Source organism: Sander lucioperca, chromosome 5, assembly GCF_008315115.2.
Source record: "Sander lucioperca isolate FBNREF2018 chromosome 5, SLUC_FBN_1.2, whole genome shotgun sequence".
Lineage (NCBI taxonomy): Eukaryota > Metazoa > Chordata > Actinopteri > Perciformes > Percidae > Sander > Sander lucioperca.
In genome coordinates, this window is record NC_050177.1 from 388632 (window position 1) to 404254 (window position 15623).

At 42.3% G+C, this 15623-nt stretch overlaps 4 non-coding genes across 4 annotated transcripts; all 4 read right to left on the reverse strand.

Moving 5' to 3' along the window:
• Positions 1 to 2679: 2679 nt before the first annotated feature.
• On the reverse strand, positions 2680 to 2870 carry LOC116053461. The gene has a single exon (XR_004105837.1). It is a non-coding gene; the product is annotated as a U2 spliceosomal RNA (small nuclear RNA).
• A 1332-nt stretch (positions 2871 to 4202) lies between these two features.
• Positions 4203 to 4366, reverse strand: LOC116053451. Its single transcript, XR_004105828.1, has one exon. It is a non-coding gene; the product is annotated as a U1 spliceosomal RNA (small nuclear RNA).
• A 3426-nt stretch (positions 4367 to 7792) lies between these two features.
• On the reverse strand, positions 7793 to 7956 carry LOC116053450. Its single transcript, XR_004105827.1, has one exon. It is a non-coding gene; the product is annotated as a U1 spliceosomal RNA (small nuclear RNA).
• Positions 7957 to 10366: 2410 nt separating this feature from the next.
• On the reverse strand, positions 10367 to 10557 carry LOC116053459. The gene has a single exon (XR_004105835.1). It is a non-coding gene; the product is annotated as a U2 spliceosomal RNA (small nuclear RNA).
• Positions 10558 to 15623: the final 5066 nt, after the last annotated feature.

Sequence of the window (15623 nt, forward strand, 5' to 3'; positions counted from 1 at the left end):
TCTCATTCTCTCTCGGCCGGCACAGACCCTTTTTTCCGCCGTCAAACTAGCAAAAGTGGATTTGGACACGCCCTAAACGCACCTGCGCCAGATCGTTAAAATAGGGCCCTATTTTTTATTTCTTCATTGAGGTTTTCTGTAAAATAGCGTTAAAGTCTCGATCTCGTGAGCTGGGTGTCTCGTCCCGCCCCCCTATTAACTAATCAAGCTAATATCTCCTGAACTTGAATAACAATAAGGTTTGTGTTTTATCTGCAGAAAAAGACGGTGACGACAATGGTCAACAGTCATTCTGTGAGTGTGGTAACGCGCTCCAGTAAACTACAGAGAGAGCCAGACGAGTGCGGGCTGCGACAGGACCCCCTTTGGGTCCCGTACGATGTAATAATGCTGGGACCCTGGATGACTTCGGAGGCCTGGACCGAAAACACAAAGGCACTTCTAAGTGCTACCTCCTTTATCTAGAGCAAAGTTCCTGATTTCCCTTGACTACCGTAACTCATAAAGATGCACTGAAAGTCAGAAAAAGCCCCTCTGCCACCTCTACCATCACCAGACCTGTGGCCTCCATCACTTCATCCTCAACATCTGGGATTTCTGGCCCATCCACACGGCCCATAATGTCAGCTTCCTCTGCTCGGCCCTTAATGCCCGCCCCCTCCATGTCTGCCCCCTCGGCTTGGCCCATGTCCGGCTCCTGCATCGGCTCCTGGTCTTGAGAGGACATCTGATGTGACCGTTGCAGATGTAACACTTCAGCCATGTCAGGCGGCGCTAACACTGTTCAGTTCTGAGTACAGAGTGGTTGTTAGATATGGGTTTGTCTTTGTTACACTACCAGGTTACATTTGAGGGCTGGCACAAAATGTGGGAGTCTGCTGCACATGGGCTGCCACAAGCAGATTTAAAGTGGCTGAAAGAGGACGATGTCAGGGGACTGCTCCAGAGGGCAACATCGTACCAGGACAAACACGGCCGTACGAAATGGAGGAAAGTCCTCAAGGTTGACCGGATGTGGTTTTATCCCCCGGAATTCTCTGGAGTGGTGGGACAGAGAGTCCCCTCGGCAGACTCCTTTGTTCACAGCAATGGTTTTTTTTGGAGACCAGTAGGGGTGTGGCGGTACAGTCTTTGCTGTCCCCAGCCTGAGTGCACAGTAAGTGGCAATAAGTCCGCTTTTCTGTACCGTGGTGGGTACTGCCACACGGTCAGACAGATCTGCGGCATATCTGGCTGGTACTCGATGCATATGGAGGAGCTGGCCTGCAACGCATAAAGGAAAGCTGCCAACGAGTCGGTGGAGCATGCCATTGGCCGTTTCCTGTCATGGGAGGCAGGCATCATGGATCAGCTCAGCCCAGCTCACAAGGCTATGTTCCCTGCTGTGCTAACATTACGGTGAGTGTCTGCATCATTTCACAGCTATTTGAATTCTAAGTCATTGCAATATCTGAAGATTCACCAATGCATTAAATGATTGTGCTCTAATTTCAGGCGTGGTGTGGACAAGCAGGTGATCCACCTGATGAGGGACCGCACCGAGGGCAAAACCATGTCCAAGGTGTGGAGACAGGTGCTGGAGAGCCACTGCGAGGAGTACCTGCAGAGGAAAGACCTCTACACCACCCTCCTCAGCCAGTACAATGAACCTGGAAAGATCACAAGTAAGTCAGATTTTTTTTTTTTCCTTCAGTGTTGAGGCAAAGATTAAAATAGTGAGACAGTGCAGAGTGCAGCAAACACAACAGAAAGCCTCCATTGTAATAGAGTACATAAGATCTAATGCTACTGTCAATTCTGAAATTACTATTCACTAATGAGGTCAGTATATGTGTATATTTTCTCTGCCTTCAGGGAATCTGAGCATCTCCTTCCAGTTACCTCCAACAAGGGCAGAGCTGCCTGGACATTTTTAATTGGATACACCGATTTGATGCCGCCGTCAGAACAGATCACCATCCAAAATACGCCCTGTTCAAGTCTGCACTCTCTGCTGCAGTCTTCTCATACAACAAAGACAACGTGGCACTGCTCTTGCAGGCCGTAGGTGCAGGACACTCAACCCACTACGATTCCCTGACGGATGGTCAGCTGATCGACACCTACGTCACCAAGCACAATCTCAGCCATTACGTCAGGACAGGTCACAGTGGGGGCCCAGGAGACTCCTGTGCCAACTCAAGTCACCTGTTTTATGTATTTAACTCCAACAAACTAGTAACAGCCCAACAGAGAGTTTAAATAGGAACAAGCTGAATCATACTGCAACAAAACTTAGTTTGATCCACATTTGAAATTCAGAGAAAAGAATAAAAACACAGTTCTGTTTCCTCACATTACAACTACTTCCTGTCTTTGTTTGTTTCTGGGGGGCAACTGACCCACCGCCACCTATTGGTCTGGAGTGTGAACAACACGATTAAACATTCATCTCTGTTCTTGTGTCTATGCAACGTATACAGTAAGAAGAAATAACTTAGATAACAGAAAATGAAGTGCATATGCCTTTTTAATGTCAGCAGAAAGCCGACTGGGAAACAGCAGCATTAAAAAACATGTCTCCACTTTAAAACCTCCAACCTCCTGCTTTACAACAATAACACCAGAGCACTTATATACTAAAATGTATCCACAGCAACAGCATTAAGATGTGACTATGATTGATGTTAAACATTGAGAGGGGGGTGCACCGTTCCTGGAGGTACTGCAATACCAGGTCGATGCGTGGAGTGGACGGAGCAAGCCCCTATTCCATCTCCCAGTTCCAAAAATCAATTTAATATATGGTCCCCGGGTAGGGGACGTATCAGATATTAAACTGATAAGAACAGATACTACACTTGATCTTAGCCAAAAGGCCGAGAAGCGATACTGAGAACGGGTCGGCAGAGAGGACCACATTCTCCACACGGTACGTCTCACCTATGGGTCGGGAAATTAACTACAAACTTACAACATTTTTGGTCACCATATTAAACAGGAACAACGTACATTTGAGTTGATGTACAACTGGTGACGGTTTGTGGGGATATTTATAACAAACTTGTGCTTGTGTTTGTACTAAGACTGACAACAATTATTTAGCCTACATGTTACTTGAAAAAAATGGGCACATATCCCATCATGCAATGCTGTATCCCCAAATCAAAATAACTTAATTTTTTCCCGTGAGGGAACTTCGTCTGTGGTCAGGCACATTCAAATACAACATACCTCAATACATAGTCTGTATTAATCATACCAGAGAATAAATAAATACTAAAATACTAAAATAAACTAAAAACATTGAGTCACCAGTTGAATGTATTTGACTCCAACAAATGAGTAACAGCCCAACAGCAAGTTCACAAAAGACTAAACTAAATCATACTGCTACCTAAAGTAGTTTGATCCACGGTTGAAGTTCAGAGAAAAGAATTAAAACACTTATTTCTCACATTACCACTACTTCCTGTCTTTGTTTGCTGCCGGTGGACAACTGACCCACCGCCACCTATTGGTCTGGAGTGTGAACAACACTTTATTAAACATTTAGCTGCAGTGCTTCTGTTAGTCTGGCTATCACCAGATCGAGTTCAATCAAGATTCAAGTCACTACCCAATGTGAATCGAGTGCAGATGTGAGTTGTGCATGCATCACTTTGCGACTTCACGCAGATCTGTGTTGCCGTTAGCCACCGATTAATGAAATAGGTACATTACTTAGCAGTAATTTGTTATTTGGCGTAAGGCATCACATTTTCACGGCATGATCCCTGATGTCAGTTCTAGATTAGAGGCTGAAGTAGCCTCCAAGAACCTGCTAACGAGAGACTTCTGTAATGTCAATACAATAAAAATGGACCTACGTAATGAAGTTCGTTCACTGCTGGCTACAAGTTAGCAATCAAACACAACAAAGGCTGTCACTTGAATGGCGTTTTGAGCTAACGTTAGCAATCAAACATCAAAGATAGCTAAAACGTTTGCCGGATCCCGATCCCTTGGCGTTAAGCCAGTTTGTGATTGATCCCTGCAGATTTGTAACAGAAGCAGGATAGCAAAAAAGTTTCCAGGTTTCCAGCCTGAGCTGCAGGGCAAAATCAAATCGCCGGTAATGTGTGAGGATATATTAATAACATTACAGGAACTTACTTTGTGGCGTTTAAAGTGTCAGACGTTCATCTGATTATTGTGATGTACATTTACATTTAACATGTTATCAGGGGAGAGCGCGAACGCAGTCCCCCACTATCACAAATTATGCAGTCGAGATTCCCACATTTGGGGAATTCGCAGAGGTCAGCTCAGCCGGAGTGCAATGGCCAAGCCTCGCCCTGGGTGAACCACCTTCTTGATCATGGTATCTCCCCTGCCAGGTAAGTATGAGTTGTACACGTCAGAGTCAGGGGAGTCTTTCACAGAAACACCATGCTGACTAAAGGTGCTGACAATATAGACATTACCAAAATCAGAGATTATAGAAGGCATGACAATCTACAGGATTTAAATACAGAAGAAACATGTTTGTACTAAGGCTAACAAAGATTATTTACACTTCACTTGAGAAATAACGCATTTATATTTCCCATAATGCAATGCTGTATCTTCAAATCAAAAGCAAACTCAAAAGTCACTCATTTTATGTATTTAACTCCAACAAACTAAGAACAGCCCAACAGAGAGTTTAAATAGGAACAAGCTGAATCATACTGCAACAAGAAGTAGTTTGATCCACGTTTGAAATTCAGAGAAAAGAATAAAAACACAGTTCTGTTTCCTCACATTACAACTACTTCCTGTCTTTGTTCGTTTCTGGGGGACAACTGACCCACCGCCACCTATTGGTCTGGAGTGTGAACAACACGATTAAACATTCATCTCTGTTCTTGTGTCTATGCAACGTATACAGCAAGAAGAAATAACTTAGATAACAGAAAATTAAGAGCATATGCCTTTTTAATGTCAGCAGAAAGACAACTGGGAAACAGCAGCAGAAATTATGTAGAAAGGATTCTAGGGGTAAGGGGTAAGACAGAGAAATGGGATTCAGCCTTAGTCTACTTTGTTTGCTTTCTCAAATGTTGTAAATATTGATCTTTTGGATGATTCATAATCTGTTTTGAATCAGTGCTGATGGGAGCCTGGTTAGTTAGCTTCACCATCAGCTGACTGAGGGGACTGTTTTCAGGATTTGGCTCTTGGGTTTTAGGTGCTTTGAAATGGTCTCTCTCTCTCTATAAATTTAATTTCAGTCGCCGAAATTGAGAAAGGCGTGGAGTCACTTCAGAGAACCAGGGACCAGATCAGGCAGGCATACGCAGATATTGACCCTGATGTGGCTGAGATAGTAAGGGAGGATGAGGATGCCATAATCAATATAAATGGGTCTTTTGATGGCACCTGGCAGAAGAGAGGCTTCACGTCCCACTATGACATTGGTGTGTGCATCGACATCCTCACTGGGCTGGTAGTGGACTTTGAGGTGCTATCCTCCCACTGCCATGCTTGTACCCTGAGAGAGTGTGCTAGGCGAGGTGGTAAAATAACGCAGGCGGAATTTGAAAGCTGGAAGGAGACACATGTAGACTGTGCTAGAAATTTCTCAGAATCAAGTAAGGCCATGGAGCAGGAGGCAGTCAAGAGGATGTGGGCCAGGTCTATGTCTCAACATCAGCTGCGCTACACAGAGATGCTGGCAGATGGGGACAGTGCAGCATTCAAGGAGGTGGTTGCGCTCAACACATACCCTGGGCATGAAGTAGTTAAGCTTGAGTGCATAAATCACGCTCACAAGAGCATGGCCACAGCGCTTAGGAAACTGAGTGCTGAGCGTAAATTAGGGGGCAAAGGTAAGGGTAAGCTCACTGCCAAGAAATGCAAAGCCTTGCAAAATTATTACAGGGGGGGGTATTCTAAATAATCAAGAGTCACTGGATCAAATGAAGGCAGAAATATGGGCAGGTCTCCTCTACTCCATGTCTAGTGATGAAAATCCTACACACACTAGGTGTAATCCTTCCTGGTGTTGGTACAGGAGAGCACAGGAGAATGGAAAAAAGCCAGAGAGGCATAGGCTTCACACAGGAAACTTTTTATCACGGGAGGTGGGTCAAAAGCTCATCCCTGTGATACACAGGATGTCCAGTGACAGCCTGCTCAGAGGCACTCAGAATGCCAACGAATGCCTCAACTCCATCATATGGGCCCGATGTCCAAAAACAGTCTTTGTGGGGAGAAGCAGGGTCGAGGCTGCAGCTAGTATGGCTATTTCTACATTCAATGAGGGTGCCTCTGCCATGCATGCTGTGATGGAGAAATTGTGGCTTCAGAGCACTGTCGTGACTGTCAATGCAATGAAGGATGACGACATGGTTAGAATCTCAAAAGCCAACAGTGTCCATTCCGCCAGTGCAAAGCAGAGCCGTAAAAGTGTAAGCACAGCCAAAAAAGTGAAAAGACACCAGCAGGAGATGGAGGAGGGCCCTACATATGGTGCTGGCATGGATATGTAGACTGTAAACTAACTTGGGGGAACTAGGCTGTGTTATGGTTGTGTTCTGTCAGTTCGAAGTTTGTGATGTAATGGTCTTCAGTTGAAGGCCATGTTGATGCGTTAATCCAAACAAGTTCATTTAGCCTACTATTTGTATTTATAAGTGATTCTTTCTTATACAACAGCCTTAAAGTTTGTTGTCATACCTTGACAGTTTCAACTGCTGACTCTGCAGTCATCTTCAGAAGCGTCACGTGATGTTGCTGTGACCAGGGTCCAAAATTAACGTTTTCATCCACCAGCCAAATGGCGTGTGAATGTTCAAATTTTACCAGCAATTTAATAGATTACCATTGTTTTTTGGCTGGTGAGTGAAGCAAATCTACCAGCCACATTCGTATTTTACCAGCATTTGGCTTGTAAATGGTGCTAATTTTGAAAACTGGCTGTGATGTCTACTGTGGGTGTGATATATTTAGTTTCTGTCATTCCACCTGTGTGATGGAATGTCGATGTCTTGTTTTGGATGTTATGACCAGTGATGGATGAAGCAATGATGAGTTTTGGATGTTAAACAGTGTGATACATGGATCTTATTTGGACCTAAAGCATATTTTGTCTGTAATTCATGGCTTTCAATAGAAATTAGTGGAATTTTGCCATTAAAATCTTTAAAGACCATTTTCTCAAAATTAGTTTTTCCTCACACTCCGAGCGAAGATTTTCCACTTCTGTAGCACTTACATACACCAAACTTCACAGTCGTATTCTTAACTACATTGTGAAGGTTTTTACAGAGGGATTTGTTGGCCTGATTTTATATGACATTTTATGCCTAAAAATAGGGTGGAAATCCATTTTTTAAGGCTATTGGCAGTATTTTCTGATTTACTGGGTAACAAAAGGAGATATTCATAATCCCCTCTGTAAATGTCTTTTCATTGAATATATCAACAAAATGCAAAAATCATTTTGAACCTTGTTTTTTTCAATGGTCAGATTCTTCGCTTCAAAATATATGCAAATTAGCACATATTTAATTAGATATAGCCTGATTAGCATATTTATACAAAATTACAGAAAACTTGCAATACATTTTTTTCTCCTATTCATGCGAGTAATCAACTGGTGAAGTTTCATGGTGATATCTTTAAGTTAAAATGTTTGCCCTATTCACCTGTAGTGTCTGGCCTTAATAGATATATTATATATAAACCCTGTGAACCGCTGTTCTCTAGATGCTTTACGTGTCATCCAGCATCTCCTAGCAAAGCTTTATCTAATTATTGCGATGTATATTTTCATTTAACATGTAATCAGGGGAGAGCGCGAACGCAGTCCCCCACTATCACAAATTATGCAGTCGAGATTCCCACATTTGGGGAATTCGCAGAGGTCAGCTCAGCCGGAGTGCAATGGCCAAGCCTCGCCCTGGGTGAACCACCTTCTTGATCATGGTATCTCCCCTGCCAGGTAAGTATGAGTTGTACACGTCAGAGTCAGGGGAGTCTTTCACAGAAACACCATGCTGACTAAAGGTGCTGACAATATAGACATTACCAAAATCAGAGATTATAGAAGGCATGACAATCTACAGGATTTAAATACAGAAGAAATATGTTTGTACTAAGGCTAACAAAGATTATTTACACTTCACTTGAGAAATAACGCATTTATATTTCCCATAATGCAATGCTGTATCCCCAAATCAAAAGCCAACAAAAGTCACTCGTTTTATGTATTTAACTCCAACAAACTAGGAACAGCCCAACAGAGAGTTTAAATAGGAACAAGCTGAATCATACTGCAACAAGAAGTAGTTTGATCCACGTTTGAAATTCAGAGAAAAGAATAAAAACACAGTTCTGTTTCCTCACATTACAACTACTTCCTGTCTTTGTTAGTTTCTGGGGGACAACTGACCCACCGCCACCTATTGGTCTGGAGTGTGAACAACACGATTAAACTTTCATCTCTGTTCTTGTGTCTATGCAACGTATACAGCAAGAAGAAATAACTTAGATAACAGAAAATGAAGAGCATATACCTTTTTAATGTCAGCAGAAAGCCGACTGGGAAACAGCAGCAGAAATTATGCAGAAAGGATTCTCACTTTTGGGGAATGAGCTAACCTAATTATCAGACTGAACCGACAGTTCATTTCAAAACTACAGTGAAATAAAACTAACCAACAACATCAAGTTTGAGGATCTACCAAGATCAAGAATCTACAAGCAGTGAGGGCAAAGAACAGCACATTTCTTTTAATAATCTCCTCGTTTCTCTCAACAGTTACTGGTTTGATTCATTTTACAGTGACAGGCATTAAGATAGATAGATCTAGGCCTGTCACGATAGTCAATAAATCAATTAATCGCACGATAAAAAAAATTAGCTCGATAGCTCTCTCTCTCTCTCTCTCTCTCTCTCAGAGACTGGAGGACCACTCTCGGTTCCTTAGAGTAACGAGGAGTGAACCCTCTTGTGAGTCGCATGGTCTTTGTGTGGAGGCGGGACTCCTGGCGGAGAGAGAGAGAGACAGAAAATGCGAGTAGTTGGAGCGGGGTTTTCCGCAGCACTTTGCCGTTAAGGTGCCGTCAAAAAAAGAAGACGTATATGAGCGATATCCGCCTTGTTACTCGGCGTCCGGTTTTCTCCCTTTCATTCCAAACCACGCAGTTGACAACCTGCAGGTGGAGGCGGTGGAGACAGGCTCGGACATAAACGCCGCTGTGGACTTGTCAGTCTTGCAAGCGGTTTCAGGAAAGTTGCTGTATGTGTCCGACAATGCACAGAACATTAACCGGTGCAAGCCTACAGCTGTCAGTGTGTCAGAGGCTCCCGGACGGTGAACTGAGACTCCGTTACCTGCTTGTCAAAAATCGCCACTTACTAGCTAATAAATTAGCCTAAGGTAAACACTAGCTATCAGTAAACAGAAGTGACGTGGTGGCTGGCATCTGTTTGTGCGTGTGTGTTTGTGTGTATATGTGTGTGTGTGTGTGTGTGTGTGTGTGTGTGTGTGTGTGTGTGTGTGTGTGTGTGTGTGTGTGTGGGCCCCCCCCCCCCCCCCCCCCCGCGAAGCTCCGACCTGCAGAGGAGCAGAAGAAAGTATAGCTGCACCTTCACCAAAATGAAGACTGAAAAACAGAACTATTTTGGTACAAACATTAACTCGCCATGTGGCAGAAAGTCACATAGAAATAGGTAGATATAATGTATTATTTAAATTTAATATTTAGTGTTTAATAATTGTTAAATGCAGTACAGAGTCTGTAGTCTATCACAAACACTCGACTAATGCTGCAAACATTTGACAGCCAGTATGAATTACCTGGGAGAACATACGTGTCACAAATGGAAATTCCACAACTGTACAACAGCGTGACAGACGACATACTAAAGGAGATCAAAGACATATTGTGGATATTTAAAATGTCTTCCAGTTCCAGTGTTAAATATTCTTTAGAAATAAAAGTTTATTGATCTTTGAAAAGGTGTACCTGCATTATTATCAATTGTCATTATCATTATATTAGATGAAAATAGTCTCAGAACGACAATATTATTTATCGCAATCATTTCTGGGACAATTTATCATCCAGCAAGATTTGTTATCGTGACAGGCCTAGATAGATCTTTTTATTGATCCCAAAAAATGGGAAATAACGGTGTTGCAGCAGCAAAATATCAGACACACAGCACACATACAGAGTAAACATTAAATAATAAAACAATATACATGAAATTATAATAGAATACTACGAGCATTAAAAAACATGTCTCTGCTTTATAACCTCCTTCTCTTAAAACAACAGCACCAGAGCACTTATATAATAAAATACACCCACAACAACGAGATGTGAATAAGATTGATGTTAAACATTGAGAGGGGGGTGCACCGTTCCTGGAGGTACTGCAATACCAGGTCGATGCGTGGAGTGGACGGAGCAAGCCCCTATTCCATCTCCCAGTTCCAAAAATCAATTTAATATATGGTCCCCGGGTAGGGGACGTATCAGATATTAAACTGATAAGAACAGATACTACACTTGATCTTAGCCAAAAGGCCGAGAAGCGATACTGAGAACGGGTCGGCAGAGAGGACCACATTCTCCGCACGGTACGTCTCACCTATGGGTCGGGTAATTAACTACAAACTTACAACATTTTTGGTCACCATATTAAACAGGAACAACGTACATTTAAGTTCAGGTACAACTGGTGACGGTTTGTGGGGATACTCATAACAAACTTGTGCGTGTGTTTGTACTAAGACCAACAAAAATTGTTACTTGAGAATAATGAGCACATATCCCATCATGCAATGCTGTATCCCCAAATCAGAAGCTAAAGTCACCAGTTGAATGCATTTGACTCCAACAAATGACTAACAGCCCAACAGCGAGTTCAAATAAGAAAACTAAATCATACTGCTACCAGTATGGAAAAATGGCGAAAGGCAGAAGTGGTGTGTTGGCAGCGGCTCCTGTAAACGCATTCATCATAAACTTTTTAGGAAATCGACATCTATGTGAACGGGACTGCTTAGTCCTGCTACAGAGGCATGCCTCACAAAAACATTTTGGACATGGTCATAGTACTTTGTTGAACACCTTAATTCTAATTTTGGGCGACTCAGAACCTTCTACCTGGTGAGTTGGAGTATTCACCGGAACAGATGAAACAGGCCACATACGATTTCCTGCCAGGTCATTTCCCAGAATGTGTACTCCCCCCACAGGCAAAGAAGGCCGCACCCCCATGGTAACTTCACCTTGCACCAGATCTGAGAAGAGTGTCAATTTATGCTGTGGGGCAGAAAAAAACAGTCAAACCCATCCTCCGAACAGCAATACTGGAACTGGTTTCTGTCCCAGAGGAGAAAGATAGCAGAGTCCACAATCAATGAGTCAAGCGTCCCTGAATCTCGTAATAACTTTACAGGAACTTTCCTGTCACTCCCAACCAGTGAAACATAACCATCAGCTACAAACGCAGCATAACCGGGATCAATCTCCTCATCAACTGAGGAAATAGTCCACTGTTGCTCCTTCACAGGAACCTCAGTCCCCAACTCTAATAATAAAAGGTTTTGTGTAGCAGCAATGACACGACTTCGCTCTGCACGCAAAGATGCAGCAACAGCAGATGACTTTGCTGGCGAATACACAGGCTTCAACTTTTTCTTCAACACCGGGCACTCATTTCTCCAGTGACCCTCACCCAAACAGTAATTAGACACGATTTGGATCCAGCTTTCCCTGGAAACCCCTGTCCGCTTCAACTGAAAACCTTTCTGTCCCTTCTGACAAACTCATGTTCGAGTGGGCAGCATCTCCACGACCACGGTTCTCCCCAAAAAAAACTTTATGGTCAAGACAAACTCATCTGCCAATTTAGCAGCATCTGTAACCTTGCTTCCTTTCTGTTCATTTATGTAAGTTACAACACGACCAGGCAGAGTATTTTTAAACTGTTCCAGCAAAATTAGTTCCTGCAAATCCTCAAAAGGTTTTTACCTGAGACACAGCACACCATCGATTAAAATGAGTGGCCAAATCACCAACAAATTCAGTGTGAGACCACTTCTTTTTGTTCGGACCTGAACCGCTGACGATATGGTTCCGGCACCAATTCATAGGCCCTAAGTACAGCAGCTTTAACCAATTGGTAGCTAACACTGTCAGCAACACAATTGGCTGAGAATGCCTCCTGGGCTTTGCCAGTGAGCACACAATGAAGCAGTAGAGTGCTCTCAGTGTCAGACCAACTTCGGGCCTCCGCTAAACGTTCAAACAACAAAGAAAATGTCCGGATCCCTTTCATTAAATTTTAGAACTAACCGCAAATTTACAGAAACATGAAATGATGGAGTATGAGGAGCAAGCTATACTGAGTCCTCAGCCCTCTGTGGCCCATGCTGAAGCTTTCCCTTACTTATAAAAGGTCCAACCTATAGTGCTCCAACACTACCTGTTGTCTTGCCTGATCATGGGCTAGTTTGGCTTCCCGAAGACGAACATCTTGTTGTGCGTTTTCTAACTCCATAGCGTTCTTGTGTCCATGCTGCAATTGTAGCAAGAGTAGCTGTTTCTGCTCCTCAAATGACAACCCAGCCACAAAACCAGCCAGCACAGGAGCCATGTTAGACACTTTAACTTCCCCATCTACATCAGATGAACTAGTCACTACCAAAGGCACACTAGCAGACTTCACTAGAACAGGCAAAACATCCTGCTCCACTAAGTTGGCCTTTAAAGTGTCCAACAACTCATCTTTGTATAACTTGTTGGAGAGATCTACACTGTAATGGTCAGCTACTCTAAATAGCTGTTCTTTTTCGTAAGAATTAAGTAGAGGTTGACAGATAGTGGATTTTACCAATACCGATAGCTAGGTTGGGCCGTATTTGCCGATAACCGATTAATCAACCGATAGTATTTAGAATTGATACTGGATAAAAACAAACATGACACTCCAAGTAAAACAGTGCTGAACTTTATTATAAAAAAAAAACAAAACAAAAAAAAAAACTATTGAACCATGAAAACATGCTAAATGAAATAAATATATAAATATAAATAAATATTGAAGTCAATAAAAGACATTAATTCAAACTGAAACAAAAAGTAATAAATAACAAAAACAGTTAAACTCAACATGTAACTGTTTAACTGTACAGCAATGCTACACAAGCATGTGTGTTGTCTAAAACAGTTCTCCTACATATTTGGAGTCATCCACTTGAGGTAAGTTAGCCTACTACTAATGTTTAGCGTCATCTCAGCCTCGAAAGCAAACAAATATACTGTTGTGCTGTTCTTTCTCTACTAATGCAGCATCTATTCAACAAATTAATAACTTTATAATGATATGACAAAATGCGCTGTATACATACCTTTTTGCTGTCGATGCTTTAAACGCGCATCTGATATCAGCCTTCTCCGCACAGCATGTGCTCTCCGTGCAGCGCGCAGTAACACGTGTTGAAAATAAACAACACGAGGCATCAGTGATAGTTTTTATTTCGCCTCTGTAATGCATGATGTCAGCAGACCCTTCTCTTACGTACTGTGTAATGAATGACAGCACGCGCTTCTTAGCCGCTCCAGCAACGGACGCAACCAGGAAAAACTATCGGTATGGATTTTTGCCGATAACGGTAGTTCCTCCAATCAACTATCAGTGCCGATTAATCGGCAAAACCGATGAATCGGTCAACCTCTAGAATTAAGCAACTCTTCACTTGGAAACCGAACAAAGTCCTCAATTGAAGCCATTTCTCCAGACAGAGAGCCTTCTCTCAGCAACGAATACTGTATAAACACGCTACAGGCAAGCAAGAACACCACCAGAACAAATTTTCACCACCACCAGACAAAGATGACAGGCTGCTTTAATATTGGAACCCCATTCCTCTGGCTAACTGCCTAACCAATACTACCTCTCTCGCTCAACCCTAGTCTTCATGCAGGCTAGCAGCGGGATAAATTAAGCACAAGCCCAGTAACCCGGTTAACTTTCAGCATGCTGAAAATCACCTAGACAGCCATGGAGTGCACCCGAGCAGCTCCTGGAACCGCTCTAACCACCTGCTGCACAAAAATAACAAACTAAAACAAAAAAAAAGGTCAATGGGGACAACGAGTGCCCCTCATTGCTTATGCCTGTCAGGAATAAAGGTTCCAAAAGACTCCCCAGCCTTCAACTCTGCCTAGCAGTACAGGAAAACATGTTAACATTAACAATTACCGTAAGCAGACACCGTTTCGTGTCTGCTTAATTCTTAATATCACTAATGTTTAGGTTATTGTTTGTGTATTTGTTACTTTATTTGACATAGGCCTGTTTGGCAGGTTTTATGGGTTCATAGCATTTGCTGTGGTTCTGCCTGTGATGTGGGGGGGTAGCTCAGCTGCTCATCAGCTTAATCAGGGAGAGTGGATGCAGGTTTGCCTCATTAGGTCCTTTCTGTAGGGAGGGGCTGGGCAATCCTAAGGTGAAGAATAGGTAAGATAGTTCTGTAGTAGATGACATGTTTAGAATATTTGGGGTACCTATTGTAGAGGGTGCACATATATGTATAAACAATAATGCTGGCAGTAACTGATCTATCCTATTGTAATGAGGTTTTGAGAAACTTAAGTGTTACTGGTGCTTGCTCAGGATAGCTCACCCTATACTCACCTGTGTAGGTGGTAGTTTCTAATTAGGGGAAGCTGAGTTAAAAAGGACTTCAGTAGAAGAAGGTAGAAGGAAGGTTGGCAGTGTGCTGTGAGGTGACCGTTTTGTTGGTTTGCTGGTTTTTTTTGCCTCAGTTTAATATTCTGTTTTTGTATTTTGGTTTGAGTATGTTTTGGTGGTGTTTTTTGTTAATAAATGCACGCATTGAGACTTGAAAAGCCTCCTCTCCAGTCGTCATTCGTGACAATCAGGCAGAGTACAGCGGTGAGACATCAACCCCCACTGATCAATAAACTGGGTGTACCCCAGGGATCCATACTGGGACCTATTCTGTTCAGTTTATAGATAAATGATTTACCTTCAGCATGCACAGGGTGTGAGGTACAGATGTATGCCCAATGACACAGTCATCTATATCCATGCCAAAACTAAAGCGCAAGCAGCTGCCAAACTTACTGCAACAATGGCACCAGTATAGGGCTGTCCCAAACGATTATTTTTTAAACGATTAATCTAACGATTAATTTTTCAATTAGCGATTATTTTCCTATTGCTCAAATATTAACAATTTACACAAAACAAATTTCAATAAGGTTCAAATCTCTATTTATTAAAATTGTTTAACGCTGCACTGTTCAAGTAAAATTAATTTGTAGTGCAACCTGAAGCCAAAATAAAGTCACTTTCAGGAGGAATACAAAAATGAAAAATTAAAGTAAACAGAGCAAGTGCAAAAAGAGTAGCCTGTATTTGCTTTGCTGTCTTAAAATCCATTTCAACATCAACAAAAATACATTAAACACAAAACTTATTTTCCACCTTAGTTGTGAATCAAAACAGTTATCAAAATTAAAAAATTCTGGTAACACTGCTCACTCAGAGTAACATTAATAAAACTGGTTGTGCTTTTGGATAAGGGTGTGCCAGTCAGATGCTTTATTTCTTTTTTTTGACCCAACGT